The sequence below is a fragment of the Mustelus asterias genome, chromosome 1 (genome assembly GCF_964213995.1).
Source record: "Mustelus asterias chromosome 1, sMusAst1.hap1.1, whole genome shotgun sequence".
NCBI classification, from domain to species: Eukaryota; Metazoa; Chordata; class Chondrichthyes; order Carcharhiniformes; family Triakidae; genus Mustelus; species Mustelus asterias.
Genome location: NC_135801.1, coordinates 34,657,959 through 34,675,092, shown reverse-complemented (window position 1 = coordinate 34,675,092; position 17,134 = coordinate 34,657,959). Strand labels below are relative to the sequence as shown.

The window sequence follows — 17,134 nt, the reverse complement described above, 5'->3', positions numbered from 1 at the left end:
AGTACATTTGTGGCCAAAAGTCTCATGTGTGCCTTCATTATGGTATAAAGATCCAGACAAAAGGAATGTTCATAATTCGGGTCATTTCAATGCTGGCACAACTGCAAAGACTTAAAAAGTGAAAGCTCTTCCTGCAAACTGCCACTTAGATCCTTGTATGCAAATTACTTCCAAGTCCCATCCTATTTTAATGAGCATGCTCCGTCCTGTTAGTTTACTTGTTTATCTCTCTTGTCCTGCTTGATCCAGTTTGCATCACTTCTCTCCCATTTGTCTCACTCCTATTTCTTCTGTTTATGCTTCTGTGGGATGGCACCGTAGCACAGTGGTTAGCACTGCTGCTTCACGGCACCAGGGAGCTGGGTTTGAATCCCGGCTTGGGTCACTATCTGTGAAGTTTGCATGTTCTTCCCGTGTCTGCGTGGGTTTCCTCTTGGTGCTCTGGTTTCCTCCCACATTCTGAAAGACGTGCTGGTTAGGTGCATTGACCCGAACAGGTGTCAGACTGTGGCGTCTAGGGGAATTTCACAGTAACTTCAATGCAGTTTTAATGTAAGCCTATGACTATTTATTATGACTAATAAATAATAAACTTTAACTTTTTCATTTCTTTGTCATTATTTTTACCCTTGCTACTGCAATTCAATTTTGTTGACTCCCGCTCCATTGTTTTTAGCCAGTTTCTTCTCACTGATTCCTTTTGATTTTCTAATTCCAAACCCTATCTCAGCATCACAGAAATCTACTCTGATAGCAAACAACTGAATCTTTTGACTAATAATTCTGAATAAGCAGTGGCATTCTCTGCAAGTTTGCATAAAACAAGCAAACAGATAATTGAGATGATCAAATCAGAGAGCTGAGGATTGCATGTACTTTTAAACTAATTTGGTAGGGGGACGGGGCACAGTAGATGTACAGTTGGGAGTGAGGTTCAGTCAGATATAGAAGGAAAAATAGATCAGTCCATCAGGCAGAGAAGGCATGGCCATAAGATACATGGGAGGATTGGAAGGCTAAATTGCATCTACTTTAATGCAAGGAGTCTGTCTGGTAAATCAGATGCGTTAATCAGCATGTGGAAATGAGAGATTGTTGCAATCACTGAGACAAGGTTGAAAGAAGGGCAGGACTGGCAACTCAATTCCAGGGTATAGAAGATTCAGGCTGATGAGGGGAATGTAAAAGAGGGGGATTGTATTATTGATAAAATAGACCTCAGGGAGGATATCATCATAGAATCATAGAAACCCTACAGTGCAGAAGGAGGCCATTCGGCCCATCGAGTCTGCACCAACCACAATCCCACCCAGGCCCTATCCCCACATATTTTACCCACTAATCCCTCTAACCTACGCATCCCAGGACTCTAAGGGGCAATTTTTAACCTGGCCAATCAACCTAACCCGCACATCTTTGGACTGTGGGAGGAAACCGGAGCACCCGGAGGAAACCCACGCAGACACGAGGAGAATGTGCAAACTCCACACAGACAGTGACCCGAGCCGGGAATCGAACCCGGGACCCTGGAGCTGTGAAGCAGCAATGCTAACCACTGTGCTACCGTGCCGCCCGGTCTTAAGGTTACTTCAAATGAGGCCATACGGGTGGAGTTTACAAATAAAAAGGGGTGATCACTTTGCTGGGATTATAATACATACAGGCCTCCCAACAATCAGAGGGAGAAAGAGGAGCATGTATGTAGGCAAATCACAGAGGTGGGTGCAGGAATAAGGTTATAGTGGTAGGAGATCTCAACTTTGCCAACATTAACTGGAATCGCCTTAATGTGAAAGGATTAGATGGAATTTTTAAGCTGCATCCAGGGGAGATTTTTGTACCAGTACCTAGATAGTCCTACTAGGAGGGGGCAGTGCTAGAACTAATCCTCGGAAATGAAACTGGGTAAGTGGTTGAAGTGTCAGTGGGTGAGCATTTTGGGGATTGTGGCTATAGCTCAAGTTTCAAAGTCATTATGGAAAGGATATTATGGATAGTCCAGAAATCAAGTGCCTGAACTTGGGGGGTTCCTCTAAGAAGGGTAAGGTCGGCAAGTCTAGGGACCTGAGATGTCAAGGAATAGAGAGATCGATAAAGCAAAAAAGGATGCCTATGGTAGGTGTAGAGCATTAAAAGTGGGACCCTTCAGGAGTACGGAATGTGTTTGGGGCGGGGGAAGGTGCTTAAAAAAGAAATTAGGAAGACAAAGAGGAACCACAAAATATCATTGGCAGGTAAGATTAAACAAAACCCCAAGGCATTTAATAAGAGCAAGGGGATGACCAGGGAAAGAGTGGGGCCCATTAGAGACCACAGGAGCAATGTGTACATGGAGTAGAGGACTTGGTCAAGGTCTTAAATGACTATTTTTCCCCTGTATTGAAAAAGGAGCTGGAGATTTCAGTTGGACAGTGAAGTTCTAGAGCATGTTAAGATTAATAAGGAGGAGGTATTAGATGTTTTAGTGGGTGTAAAGGTGCAAAAATCCCCAGGTTCTGATGAGATGTATCCCAGGCTGCTATGGGAGGTAGGACCCCTGACAGATAGTTAAATCTTTGCTGGACACAGGTGAAATGCCTGATGACTGGAATATAGCTAATGTGGTACCTGTATTCAAGAAAGGCAGCCAGAATAAACCAGGTAATTACAGGCCAGTTAGTCTGTCAGTTGTGGGAAATTATTAGAAAAAATTCTGAGGGACAGCATCATTCAATATGTGGAAAGGCAGGGATTGCTCAGGGATAGTCAGCATGGATTTGCTGGTGGGAGATCCCGTCTAACTAATTTAATTGAGTTTTTGATAAGATAACTAAATAAATAGCACAAGTAATGTGGATTACATGGACAAGACTTTTGGCAAGGTCTCACATGGAAGACTGGTCCAAAAGACCCATGGGATCCAAGGCAAGTTGGCAAATTGAATCCAAAATTGGCTTGTTAATAGGAAGTAAAGGGTGATAGTGAAGGGCTGCTTTTGTGATTGGAAGCTTGTGATCAGCAGTGTACCACAGGGATCAGTGCTGGGATCCTTGCTATTTGTTATATACATTAATAACTTGGATGTGAATTTGGAAGGTATAATTACGAAGTCTGCAGATGACACGAAAATTGGTGGTGCTGTTGATAGTCTTAGGTTACAGACTGATATTGATCAACTGGTAAATTGGACAGAACAATGGCAGATGGAATTTAATCCTTATAAATACGAGGTGATGCATTTTGGGAGGTCTAATAACTGTAGGATATACACAATGAACGGTGGGAGGTCCCTAGGGAGCACTGAGGAACAAAGGGACTTTAGTGTACAAGTGTATAGATCTCTGAAGGCGGCAGCACAGTTCGATTGGGTGAAGGCATATGGAATGCTTGCCTTCGTTAGCCAGGGCATAGAACATAGGAGCAGGGAGGTCTTGGTACAACTTTATAAAACATTGGTTAGGCCATAGATGAAGTACTGCATGCAGTTCTGGTCGCCACACTGTCAGAAGGATGTGACTGCACTGGATAGGGCGCAGAAGAGATTCATCAGGATGTTGCCTGGGATGAACAGTTTCATCTGAGGAGAGACTAGGCTGGGTTTCTTTTTCCTGGAGCAGAGGAGGGGGGGGATCTAATGGAGGTATACAAAATTATGAGAGGCATAGAGAAGTTAGATTGTAAGAATCCATAACATCTGGAGGTTATGAAAAGTCACTACATAAATGAAGGTCTCTTCTTTCCTTAAATTCTGGTACATGTCTTTTAAGTGCAAGACCCATGGCTCTCATCAACAGATATATGTACTTGAACATTCAAAGTAACTTGTAAAGAATTGTTGAAAGCAGAGCTTAAGTTAATCTGTACGTGTAATTAGATGCAAAAAGTTCCACTTCCTACATTGCCAAATCTTCTCAAATTTACACTATTCCTTCGTAAAAGACACATACTAAATTTAACAAAACAAGCTTTAAGATTGGCACAACTCACTAAGAAATATATTCAACGATCTCTGCAATCCAATTCTTTTTAGGTGATTCCAAAGAACCCAAATATGAGGCATTTTTGTAGCTCTTCTCTAGCTCTGTGCCCATGCAAAGCATACAGCTGCACACTCCAGAATAAATTTTAGTTACTTAGAACTCTGCAGTTCAATCCTATTGAATCACAATTGTATTGAATAAGCAAATAACAAAAAAAAACATATATCAAACAAACATGGACTGCACGGTGGCTAGCACTGCTGCCTCAGTGCCAGGAACCTGGGTTCAATTCTGGCCTCGGGTCAGCGTATGGAGTTTGCACATTCTCCCCGTTTCTGCGTGGGTTTCTTCTGGGTGCTCCGGTTTCCTCCCACAGTCCAAAGATGTGTGGGTTAGGTTGATTAGCCAAGTTAAATTGACCTTGGTGTCAGGGGATTAGCAGGGTAAATATGAAGGGTTGCAGGAGTAGGACCTGGGTAGGTTTGTGGGCAGTGCAGGCTCAATGGGCCGAGTGGCCTCCTTCTGCACTGTAGGGTTTCTGATTCTATTGGCTGAGATTTTCCATGTCTGCTACCACACAATTCTATGAGACAATACACATCTCTTTAACCTGTGCTTAATGCTCCCTCCACTCACATTGTCTGTATCTTTAAGACCTGGTTGGCTGTAGAGATTTGTATTCTAATCAGTTTCTGTAACTTGATTTTGTGTCTCTGTGCCCTGTTTGAGAGCACATTTCCACTCCATCTGACGAAGGAGCAACGCTCCGAAAGCTAATGGTATTTGCTACCAAATAAACCTGTTGGACTTTAACCTGGTGTTGTTAAAACTCTTACTGTGTTTACCCCAGTCCAACGCCGGCATCTCCACATCATGGCCACACAATTTTGCCAGGGGCCTACCTGGAGCTCAAGTGAATTACCACCAAGGGTCTCTTCCCACCTCAACTTGCATTTTACCATGGCAGGAGGCACAGTCCTCGGACACAGAGATTATCAAGTAAATCCTAGCATTGTTTGGCCCAAGAAAGTGCTTCTCCAGTGCATAGAATGCCCCTTGGCACTGGCTGCCCTCAGCAGCACCTCCTGCCCCCTTCTCTAACCCAGCAAGGCCTGCCTGACTGCCCTCAGCACCCCAAACCCTACTTATTTGACTGTGTGCATGCCCACTTATGCACCTTTGTCCTCCAGCTGCAACCCCAGCAGTGGCCACTGATCCTGATAGCTAAACCGTCTCAGCAGCGCTGTGATTGGATAGTTAAGAGATTGCCTTCCTTAATTGGATGGCAGTCCCAGTAGCAGCCACATAATTGGCTGATACTTGTAAAATGTTGCCTCATGTCCTGCCATCCGCTGAAGCAGGTTCACCACCCCTGTCACTAAACCTGTTTTCGGCCCTGGTGGCAGTATCCATGCTGCCTACAACAAAAACTGGCAACTGAATTTCCTTGAAGCAATTTATTGCTTTCGATTATCGTATTTGCACAAATTATTGTATTTGCACAAGCTCAGACAATCCCACATCAAATTTGTTTGCAATTTCAAACAAATAACAATGATTATGTTTTTTAACACTTAATATCAATAACTGAACACAGGAAGGCCTCAGGAAGTACATTATAACGTTGGACACAAGAGTCCAACAGTCAAATTGACCACGTTCAGCTACATTTCAATTGAAATGCATATAATGGGGGAAATTTAATGCCTTCTTTCGGAGGTAGATTTGGAGGAGGAAGGTCATTTAATTGAGTGTGAGTGTACCAGGTTAGGACCGTGCTGTCTTCCCGCCTCTACTCCAGTTCAGTCCAGGACAGGCAGGCTCACGGACAGTCATGAATGTCAACTTAAGAGCCTGAAATTCAATGAATGACAAGTTAAATATCACTAGAGATCTGCATTTATATTGCAGCACCAACATCAGTTGTACAAAGTCCTACCACGGGATGGTAGCCTTTTGCAAAGAGGTTTATTTTTTACATTTATTTGCATTCCCTGCAATGAAGCATGTAATGATAAACTCAGGGCTTAATGGTCACGGTATCAAACTAACCCAGGGTTTAGATGTTACATCCTGAGTGTGGTTTATAATGGTCAACTAAGCTTCAATTTATTTGTATTTCATAAATGCATACTTTCGGTAGTTGGTAGAATTATCAACTAACAGCACAGTTCATGGTTAACAGACTGGGACTGGACATATTATTGCATATTTAGAATCACGAAGCATTTTGAAGGTGTTATGAGAAATTTCCAAAGCCCGGTGATCATATGTCAGAGAAACCAAGTGCAAAAGCTTTGTTGCACTGGGATGAGAGTTCCTGTACAATTGAGCTATATCGCTTACATCATTGTAGAAGTCACACCTCAAGATTTGCTTGGGTCGTTTGCTGAATTTTATCATCTATAGCACTTTGGTCTGCGGAAGGAATGAGACTCCTTCTCCTGGAGTTAAAAATATTTTCACATTACTGGACTGTCATATTTGCGATAGGAAGTGGGAGACTTCTCTTTAACCGATATCCCTCAGAGCGCCTCAAGGCAAATACATGCTTTATTTTGCTAAACATCTATTCATTGCAGTAGAGTTCCCATAGTTTTGTGCACATCAGCAGACAACTGCATGCCACAGTCATAACATACAGGTCTGTGACCCTGCAACTTTCCTACATAATTGTTCAGATTTTTTTAAATTAAACACACCATTTCAATATTCAAAAGGAATTCGTGCTGACTTCTTTGATTTATTAATTTCCTCTGCTTTTCCATAAACAATCCTTACTCAAATGCATTTCCTGGTTTCCCTCGGAGGCCCTTGGCTATCAAAGAAATGCTTCCAGTCACACAATACTCCAGGGCAAGGCATTCATCTCACAGGGGACTCGGTCTCTTACATTCCCCTCCAAAATAGTTCCATTGCATGAATACAGTTACTTTAAAGTTCCCAATTTTGTCTTGCATCTAGGCCTTCCCAATCCCTCTACACAAAAGAAAAAACATAATATTTAAGCTTCCATCAGCACCACCTCAAAGTTATAAAGATATGTGGCATAAAATGTAATAAGGCTTAAGACTCAAAATGCTGATATGTTTTGCTGGACTAAGAAATAAAAATGTAGGTCACAATTTTCCCATCCCACTGCACTATTTTTTAGCGCAGCGTGCCGGGGGAATCTTGCAGCAGACGATGCGTGGGATTCACACATGTTCCCACCCCAATAGCATCTCCCAGCACCGGATTTCCGGCGGCGTCTGCTCCACGCCAGAAATTGGGAGGGGAGTGCGGAAGTTATTTAAATATTTATTTAAATATATTTTAAATGTGATTAGTGGGTCGGGGACTGAAGTCTCCGGGCCCGCTTGCCCCTCTCTCTCCTTCCACCACCACCACCCCCACCTCACTCCCTCCGCCCCCCGCCCCAAGAGTGGTTCACTCGTGGGGTTTAGAATCACCCCCCCCCCCCCCACTAATGGGGAACTATTGGCCCGACCAGAGTGAAAGAGGGATGGGGCGCAATTAGGGCCCCCAGACAGTTGGGCAGTGGGGGAATGTTGCCCCCAGGCATTGGTACCCTGGCAGTGCCCTCGGCCATGGGGCAATTGGTGGGTCCCGCTGCCACTCTTTATAGGGATTGGTGGGGGAAGGAGGCCAGCAATCAGGGTGGGCCACTGAGCATGCGCCGATGTCAGTGCTGACAGATCGCTCCATGTGCTGATTTCAGCCTCTCCAGTGGGAGGCGCCTAGTTTTTAATGATATTCACGTTGGTGGCCTCAGCAGTGCAGATGTGGGAGATCCTTCTCTGAACTCCACTGAAAAAACCAGCATGAATTACTCCAGTTTTCATGCAAATTCGACACTTCGAATTTTTTGGGGAGAATTTCAGCTGTAGCCTTTATTTGTAATAAAGTATATCAGCAAGCTGAAGCAAAGCAAATTCCATCTATGTCACCCATGCTAATGTAACAAGATTACATTCTTCCTTACCACATCGGTTTTCTTTCCTCTCCTTAAAGTTGTGACTCACGATACAAAACAAGTCTGCAGATGTTGACAATGTTTGACTGCAACTAATGTTCACATTTAAGTCTGGATAGTGTGTGTTGAATTGATTTTGGTTCGGTATTGTGTGGCTGAGGTTCATTTTCACATTACTGAGTCAGAAGGTTGTGTGTTCAAGTCCCACTTCTGAAACTTGAGCATAAAATATAAAAACTAACACTCCAATGGAGGTGCAAGTTTTGGATGAGATTTTAAACCAAGGTCTTATTAGATGAATGTTAAAGATTCCATGATATTATTCTGAAGAGAAGGGGAGTGATCCTTGATGTCCTGGCCAACATTTATTCCATAATCAATATCTGGTCATCTGCGTGATATCTTGCTGTGCACAAAATGGCTCCTATGTTTCCTACAATAGAACAGTGGCCGTATTTTGAAAATATTTAATTGGTTGTAAAACACTTTGGGACATCCTACAAAAGGTGCTAAATAAATACAAGTCTTTGTTTTTTTATTTTGGGTGGAGGGGGAAGGTATTATAGTTCAGTCCATTCATATCCGTTACCAGATATCCACACTTACAAATTCTTCAACAGAGATTACTCAACAGTAATAACTAAAAATAATGGCTAACATTTCTCCTCATCAATATAGATGTACTCAGCATAACTAAGACCAGTCATGCCACCAGAAATAAAAACAGCCAGCCCAGCGCAGATTAACAGCTGTATATGGAAGCTTCCTGGTCAATATAAAATCACATAGATGGGAGCATTTACTCAGAGCTTTTGGAGAAGTTTCAGATCGTAATTATTTTCTCTCAAACCTTGACAGACAGTATAGCTTATGATCAGGTGGTTAGCAAAGTCAAGATCATTGTTATCCCCTCTGATTCACACACATGGGCTGTTTCAGCAAATTATGATGGACCATTATCCATTACCGTGCAATTATTAACAGATTGGAGGCTGGATATGAAGGAGCAGAAGTAGAGCAGAAATTCAAAAAGGACCCCAGGAGATCAGAGACTGGATGCAAAATGAATGGGAGCCAAATCAAACAAAGAAAAAATCAAAAAGTAGAGTTAAAGTAACATCACAACCCACAGAGTGCAGAGAAACAAAAACAGGCTGGGGATAAGTATAATGGTAAGCTTTTAATTTAATATAAATTAAATATAAAGGAAGACTAGATTAATTTATTTGTATAAAAACTAAAATCTAAAGCCAATTTCATAATTTATCACAATTAAAATCAGCACTCAATCAAATCCAGGAGATAACCTTAAAATTAATAGGAGATAGTAAAACAAAAAGGGTATGAATTTTTAAATGATTTAAGGTTTTAGGATTGAAGGTGGCAGAGCAAAAATGCGGTTAATCAAAATGACAAACTGGGTTTTACAAATAGGGACTGACAGAATACAAAAGGAAGGCAGTAACTGAAAAACCTATATAAAACACTGGTTCAACCTCAACTGGAGCGTGTATCTAGTTCTGGGTATAGCACTTTGGGAACGATGTGAAGACATGCTTTTAGTTCTGACTTCACAAAGGAGGACACAAATAATGCACCAGAAGTCTCTTGGAACACAGGGTTTAGTGAGAGGGAGGAACTAAAAGAAATCAGTAATTAGTAGGGAAATGGTGTTGGGGAAATTGATTGGATTGAAGGCCAATAAATCCCCAGGGCCTGATCATCTATATCCCAGAGTATTTAAGGAAGTGGTTCTAGAAATAGAGTGCATTTGTACTCATCTTCCAAGTTTCTATCATCTCTGGAACAGTTCCTACAGATTGGAGGGTAGCCAATTTAACCCCATTATTTAAAAAGGGAGGTAGAGAGAAAACAGAATTATAGACCAGTCAGCCTGATGCCGGTAGTGGGAAAAATGCTAGAGTCCATTAGAAAAGATAGTGTTTCTTTCTGCAAAATTAAATTTTTACGCACTTTGTAATGCTTTTTCAGGGGAAATAATGTGTGATGTTTTGAATCCAGTACAAACAATAAAACTATTCTGACAGGAGTAAAAGAGTAATGAAGGCTAAAATTTACCTCTGGCAATAGTAATAGGAAGCTCGACTTTTTAAATGCTTAATGCCTCCATGAAAATTATGGACAGAGATGTCATGTGAATTCGTCAGTTATACATCCACGTTGGATACATATTGTAATTTCTAGCCTCATGTCTTAAGGTTTCAAAAACATACAACGCGTTGATCAGCATTTAAAGAAAGACAAATAGGTTTACTGTGATCCTGCCAGTGATTTAATGATATTGATTGACCCTTATTTCTACTAGAGTTAATTAAAATTATTTGAAACTGATTTAACATACTTCAGGTGTTTAATTTGAATGAGGGTATGTTGTGCTAGGATATGAAAACGCAATGAGGAACAGGAATAAATAAAGACAAAATACTGCAGATGCTGGAATCTGAAACAAAAACAAAATGCTGGAAAATTTCAGCAGGTCTAACAGCATCTGTGGCAAGAGAATAGAGCCAACGTTTCACCCAGACTCAAAACATTGGCTTCATTCTCTCTCCAGAGATGCTATGCTGTCAGACCTGCTGAGATTTTCCAGCATTTTTTGTTTTATGTAACAGGAATAAATACATAGACTTTTGCCTTGTGAATGTAGCTGGCTAGCATAGCAACTGGACCCTGCAGTTATATTTATACCACAGCTTTCATATTCATAACAATTAAAATATTTGTAATCCTACGACGGGAAATACTGTTTTTTGAAAGACAGAATTATAGAAGGCTCCAAATGCAGAGAAATAGACTAAATATCAAAAATAACACTGCTGCAGCGGAGACTTCACAAATATATATTATGGAAGTTGCCATTTTAGCAAGCCTGTTTCTTAATGACTTCACTCCAACAAGATAAAGAGTATCTAATGAGATGCACCAAATTGAACAATTCACCGAGGAAGCATAGTGGTAATGTCACTGAATAGTAATCCAGAGGGCCAGGTTATTGTTCTGGGATCATGGGTTCAATCCAACCACGGCAGCTTGTGGAATTTAAATTCAATTAATGAATCTGGAATTTAAAAACTAGTTCAGTAATAATGACCACAAAACCAGTCAATTGTCAAAAAATTATCTGGAAATGTACTTTAGGGAATGAAATCTGTGTTCCTTTCCTTGTCTGGCCTACATGTGACCCCAGCCCCCAGCAATATGGTTGACTCTTAAATGACCCAGTAAGCCACTCAGTTGTATCAAAACCTCAACAAAGTCTCCAAAAAGGAATGAAACCAGTTGGATCACCCAGCACTGACCCAGGCACCGGTAATGACAATGGCAAACCCAGCCCAGTCAACCCTGAGAAGTCTTTCTTAGTCCCAAGGACTAGTCAAGCAACAGCCTGACATAGCCATACTCATGGAATCATATCTTACAATGTGCCAGATACCACCATCACCATCCCTGGATATATCTTATCCCACCGACTAGAGGTGGCACCACAGTTGCATTCAGTCAGGAGCCCCATCTTCACATAGAGGCAGCCACCTCCTTTGCAACCTTTGGCCTGCTTCCAGGAGGTGGTGGGCCCACAACCTAAGTTCCTGCCTGGAAAAGAAATATGGCAGGCAGGACCTCCTTAGTGGAGATGGGTTAGTGGATGGGATAGGATATACTCAGGGATGATGGCAACGGGGAAGATGATTGAAAGCACAAGAGTTAGCTTAAGAGGCAGCTTTCAAAGTAGGGAGAAAGTAATCAATACTGAAAAGAGAATTAACTTTGTCCAAGGATGAGGAGGGTGGTGGTGGTAGAGTGAAGAAAGTATATTGTGTTACAAGCTTGCATGTATTGGTAGAAGTGCTTTGAGGATTAAGAGCTTTTGCAGGATCACACCTATGACTGTGGCCAAATTCCTCCAACTCCATTTTCAAATTTGCTGATGACACACCGTAGTGGGTCGGATCTCAAACAATGATGAGACGGAGTATAGGAAAGAGATAGTGAATTGGTGTGATGGCAATCATCTCTCCCTCAATTTCAGTAAAACAAAGGAGATAGTCATTGACTTCAGGAAGCATAGTAGAGGAGGACATGCCCTTGTCTACATGAATGGTGATGAAAAGGAAATGGTCGAGAGCTTCAAGTTTCTTGGTGTCCAGATTAACAACCATCTGTCCTGGTCCCTCCACGCCGATGCTATAGTTACGTCAGTCCACCAATGCCTCTACTTTCTCAGGAGGCTAAGGAAATTCAGCATGTCCACTTTGACTCTCACCATCTTTTACAAATGCACCATAGAAAGCATCCTTTCTGGTTGTATCACAGCTTGACATGGCCCCTGCTCTGACCAAAACTGCAAGAAACTACAAAGGATTGTGAACAAAGCCCAGTCTATCACGCAAACGAGCCGCCCATCCATTGAGCCTGTCTACACTTCCCGCTGCCTCGGAAAAGCAGCCAGCATAATCAAGGACCCCACGCACACCGGACATACTCTCTTCCACCTTCTTCCGTCAGGAAAAAATGCAAAAGTCTGAGCTCAGGTACCAACCAACTCAACAGCTTCTTCCCTGCTGCCATCAGACTTCTGAATGGACCTACCTTACATTAAGTTAATCTTTCTCTGCACCCTAGCTATGAATGTAACACTACATTCTGCACTCTCTCCTTTCCTTCTCTATGAATGGTATGCTTTGTATAGCACAAGAAAAAATACTCTTCAATGTATACCAATACATGTGACAATAATAAAATCAAATCAAAATCGCCGTAGGACCTAATACTTTGACTGCAATGAAGTGCACACCTATTTATTTTTGAAGTCTCATTTGGTTTTGATTCATAGAAACTGGTTAAAACCATGAGATAGAAAGAGTACACACAGTCACTCTCATTGATTAGTAAGTTTGCGGACGACACAAAGGTTGGTGGATTTGCGGATAGCGATGTGGACCATCAGAGGATACAGCAGGTTATAGATCGGTTGGAGACTTGGGCGGAGAGATAGCAGATGGAGTTTAATCCGGACAAATGTGAGGTAATGCATTTTGGAAGGTCTAATACAGATAGGAACTATACAGTAAATGGCAGAACCTTTAAGAGTATTGAAAGGCAAAGAGATCTGGGTGTACAGGTACAGAGGTTACAAAGTGGCAATGCAGGTGGAGAAGGGGCATTGAGTTTAAAAATTGGCAAGTCATGTTGCAGCTTTATAGAACCTTAGTTCGGCCGCACTTGGAATATAGTGTTCAATTTTGGTCGCCACACTACCAGAAGGATGTCGAGGCTTTGGAGAGGGTACAGAAAAGATTTACCAGGATGTTGCCTGGTATGGAGGTCATTAGTTATGCGGAGAGGTTGGAGAAACTTGGTTTGTTCTCACTGGAGCAACGGAGATTGAGGGGCGACCTGATAGAAGTCTACAAGATTATGAGAGGCATGGACAGAATGGATAGTCAGAGGCTTTTTCCCAGGGTGGAGGAGTCAATTACTAGGGGACACAGGTTTAAGGTGCGAGGGGCAAGGTTTAAAGGAGATGTACGAGGCAGATTTTTTACAGAGTAGTGGGTGCCTGGAACTCGTTGCCGGGGAAGGTAGTGGAAGCGGATATGGTAGTGACTTTTAAGGGACATCTTGACAAGTACATGAATAGGATGGGAATAGAGGGATATAGTCCCTGGAAGGGTAGGGGGTTTTAGTTAAGTCAGGCAGCATGATCGGTGCAGGCTTGGAGGACCGAAGGGCCTGTTCCTGTGCTGCAATTTTCTTTGTTCTTTGAAAGCCTTGCACCAAAGTTTCTTTCTGGCCAGAGTTAGAGATTAAGTCATTACCAGCATTTCCTATAATATATCTGAGCTCCGAGAACAAAAGTCAGTAAAATCTTCTGCAAGATATATGGTTTGCTAATTATTTTCTCTTCCTTCCCAGAAAAAATATGACTTTTGTTAAGAAAATCCTTTGTATAAAATGCTAAAGTGATAAATAACAATTTTGCCTCAGTTAAAACAGCAGTAGAGAACCTAAGAATTGTGATTTCTTCACCTACCGAGGATATAAGTAATTAGAAGGTAGCATTTTCCTGCTTTGCTAGTAACCATATAGAAAGAACAAACTTAATAAAGTACTTAATGATAATGACTGTAAAAATCCATAAACAACAGTAGCAAAAAGATTGAAGCACAATTGCTCCTGTTACACATCACTCTGCATATCTATTGCAATCTATCCACAAGAGGGCTGGATAGAATATGCACTGAGTATATCAATCTTATTCTTAATTCCTCCATAGAAATGAGCATCCAAACCACATTAGAAAGACAGCCACTCAAGTGCCCAAGCTGGCTGAGCCTCATTCTAAAATCAACTGTTCGGACTGCAAAAACTGGAACAAAGCCAAAGGGTGCAGAGATACAATAAATGCTCACAAAATAAATTCCACACAAGTTCAACTAATTAATCTTCCAACGATAAGATGCATGTGATTTTACATTGGTATTTTATAGTACTATGCTCTATTCACTTCCACCGGCTGTAATATGATCTGCACATGTCCAACTGCTATTTCATCCTAATGATAAAATAACCAAGCACAGATTGGATGAATGAAGCCATTGCACATGTTGCCAGGCACCAATAAAGAACAAGGCAACAGCTGAATTATCAATTGCTAAACTGATGTTTTGTTTTTAGGTGGTATAGATTAGGAATAACTAATTTTTTTCCTGAAATTCTCACAATGCTTATGCTGCATTCACACTTAGCATCATAAAATAGTACTACCTTCTGTCAAAATGCACATTTGTGTTATTAACAGCATTTACAATATTTAAACAGAAAGACAGAGAAGCCCAATGAAAGTAGTTCAGCTGGAACTCTCAATTTACACAGTCAGATTAATCACAAAACAAAACAGTGATACAATTTTTTGTTATTAATGCTAGAAGCCACTATTATATAGCATGCTCAAACTAAGAGATTCAGGAGCTTGTGTTAATGCGAGCGATTAATCTCTCTGGTAGGCAAGGCTTGCAATGGCTGTATTAAAGGGGATGGAGTTTAAATAAGCAAGGGGCAGGTGGGGGTGAAATGGGGATGTTCTTTGCATTACACTCAAGCAGTTCAATCGTAGTGAACTAAACGTGGCGTTAACACCATGAGGAAGTTTCCAGACAGGATCAGTTCTCGGGTTAGACTGCACTGTAAAACTCAGAACTGCTTCTTAACAAATCCCCTAATTGCTGTTTGAACTTTTACAATGCTGTGGTGAACCATAGATGGTTACCACTATGGGTACTGAACCATAGATGGTTATCACTATGGGTACTTGTACATATGTTACTCTTGTTACTGTTGGAGTTAGGGTTGGGGTGTTCCACCTGTTGGTATTGTTCTGTGATACACTCCGGTTGGCTCCGCCTTCCTACAGGAGTATAAAGGTCACTGCACTTCCTAGTGACCCTTTAGTCTGGGATTGTATTGTTAAGCAGTATGCTCCATTCTTGTTGCTAATAAAAGCCTTTATTTCCCAGGTACGATCCAGCCTCCCGAGTGAATTAATCGCGCATCAAATGCATGCGTTCTATTCACCTGATATTTTTACTAAGAATCGAAATGTCGAATAAAATCACCAAAACATACCCTTGTGTGTATAAATTTGGTAATGTTTGTTGCAAGACGTATTTAACACTAGTGGGTCTCTACTGGTATTGAGGAGAGTCAAATGTTACATTATTGCAATGGAGGAGGCACATAGCTACTGAAAGAATTTCAAAATGAATCTCGAGTTATGTCCAGAGACCACAAACCAAGCAATTTTTGTTCCAGGCATGGAAAAGAGAATCTTCCTTCCCATGTACTCAGTTTATACGGAGAAAAAAGTAAAGTCAATTAATCACAACTTCTCTCACTGTGAAGTATTGGGTGGAATTTTATCAGTGGTACATTGTTTCCAATGGCGGAACCAGAATTTTCACAGCTTCCACTTTCTCCCAGTTTCCCATGTAATTAAGATATTTGAAGTGCTAGCAGTGTGCACGAGAGACATGCAATTTCATGACAGGAATAGCTTTTCATAGGTAAAACCCACCATTAGCTGATAATGCAGCAGTTACAGATGATAATTAATCTTAAAGAAATGTAGTGAACATTTACCTTTTTCAAACTGGGCCTTGAAGGGTTAAATGAGACAGGTTTCACAAGTTTGACTGCATTTCCTCAGACATAGAAGGTTGAGAGTTAACCTTAATGAAAAGGATTGGGGTTGAGATACAGATCAGCCATTACCTAACTGAATGGCTCAAGGGGCTGAACGGCCTACTCCTATTTCGATGCGAGATGATGCAGTCGTAACAAGAAATCATGCTAGAAATGTAGGGTTATTTGTCCATTCTTTTTATTCAGACATTATCTTATGCAAACAGTCTTTAAATTGCAAACTGCAACTGTTAAAACACAAATGCTAGATGGTGAGGCACTTCTCTATTTTGACCAGCTGACACCATCATTAGATACTCTATCCTAAAAACTTGCTTGAAAATATCACTCTATACTGCACTGGTGTGGAAATTTTCATTTCCCTCACCAGCTGTCTACAGATTAAGTGAGATTGCCAACTTAGTGTCAAATAAGCAGTTTTGTGCCTTGGCTTCATGTGCTAAAGTGCATTAAGGTGGCCCAAACTCATTCCATAAAGTCCTTTGCAACTGGCGCAAATTCAATTTAAATTGGACTCTCACATTCAGCAGTCGGCCTGGATTAAAGTGTTCTGAAACTAAATTGTGGTGCTTTACTATTTAGAATATTTGGTCTTATTGAAATGTCAATGTTACTTGCACAATTAAATCACAGAATTGTTGCAGCGCAGGGCATGATTCGGTCCGTCGTGTCTTTCCAAACTCTCCAAAGAAGCAATTTAAACAACACTGCTTCCCAGCCTACTCTGCAGCGACGTACATTATTCCTTTTCAATAAATAATCCAATTCCCTGTTGAATGCCTTAACTGAATCTGTTTCCATGCATGCTCAAGCAGATCCCAAATCACAATGAAAGTGGTTCTCATGTCTTCATTGCTTCTTTTGTCTATAATCTTAAATCTGTGCTCCCTTGTTCTCGATCCTTGCACCAATCAGAACAGTTTCATCCAATTATTCTGCCCAGATAACCCATTACTTTGATTATCTCTATCAAATCTCC

At 41.3% G+C, this 17,134-nt stretch overlaps 1 protein-coding gene across 4 annotated transcripts in view; it reads right to left on the bottom strand.

Annotated features, from left to right (window-relative positions):
• The window catches only part of ankrd50 (ankyrin repeat domain 50), a 120,914-nt gene that overhangs the window by 26,580 nt on the left and 77,200 nt on the right, over nucleotides 1–17,134 (bottom strand). Inside the window, exon 1 of one of the 4 annotated variants that reach the window (XM_078211204.1) lies at nucleotides 5,723–5,806. The exons of the other annotated variants lie outside the window; for them this stretch is intronic. The gene's annotated coding sequence lies outside the window, so the exon portion shown is untranslated. Of the gene's footprint in view, nucleotides 1–5,722; nucleotides 5,807–17,134 lie in introns of those variants that run through there. 4 annotated transcript variants of the gene reach the window in all.